Genomic DNA, 631 nt, shown 5'->3' on the forward strand with positions numbered 1-631 from the left:
CTAACATAGAAATTGCATCAATATTAAAAACACCAGCTGCTTTAATCGATTTCGTTCTCATAACTTGCTACTGATAGTTATTTAGTGTCATTTCCTCAATAAACTCTTGAGCCGCTTCAGGTGTCTTATTATTCAATGTTCCGTTAGCTATTGTATCAATTAGTTGCCTAGTTGAGGGACTTAAACCGTTGTAAAAGGTTTGAACTTGTACCCACAAAGGTAACCCATGATGAAGGCACCTTCTTAAAATATCTTTAAATCTCTCTCATGTATCATATAATGTCTCCAACTTAATTTGAGAAAAAGAAGAGATGTCCTTCCTCAACTTAGCTATTTTAGTTGGTAGGAAGTACTTTAACAGAAACTTCTCAGTCATCTGATCCCAAGTCATGAAAAAACCTCGTGGAAGTGAATTCAACCATTGTCTTGCCTTTCTCTTCAAAGAGAATAGGAACAACCTTAAATGTATGGCATCATCAATAATGCAATGAATCTACAACGTGTCGCAAATCTCTAGAAAGTTAGCCAATTGGGCATTTGGATCTTAATCTTGCAACCCATCAAACTAAACATACCGTTTTATCATCTGAATTATGTTCGGCTTTAGCTCAAAATTGTTTGAAACAATAGT

The 631-nt window shown here is 35.0% G+C and overlaps 1 non-coding gene across 1 annotated transcript; it reads left to right on the forward strand.

Annotated features, from left to right (window-relative positions):
* The first annotated feature begins 221 nt into the window (after positions 1-221).
* LOC121214205 (small nucleolar RNA R71) lies at positions 222-328 on the forward strand. The gene has a single exon (XR_005909791.1). It is a non-coding gene; the product is annotated as a small nucleolar RNA R71 (small nucleolar RNA).
* Positions 329-631: the final 303 nt, after the last annotated feature.

Source organism: Gossypium hirsutum, chromosome D01, assembly GCF_007990345.1.
Source record: "Gossypium hirsutum isolate 1008001.06 chromosome D01, Gossypium_hirsutum_v2.1, whole genome shotgun sequence".
Classification (NCBI taxonomy): Eukaryota; Viridiplantae; Streptophyta; class Magnoliopsida; order Malvales; family Malvaceae; genus Gossypium; species Gossypium hirsutum.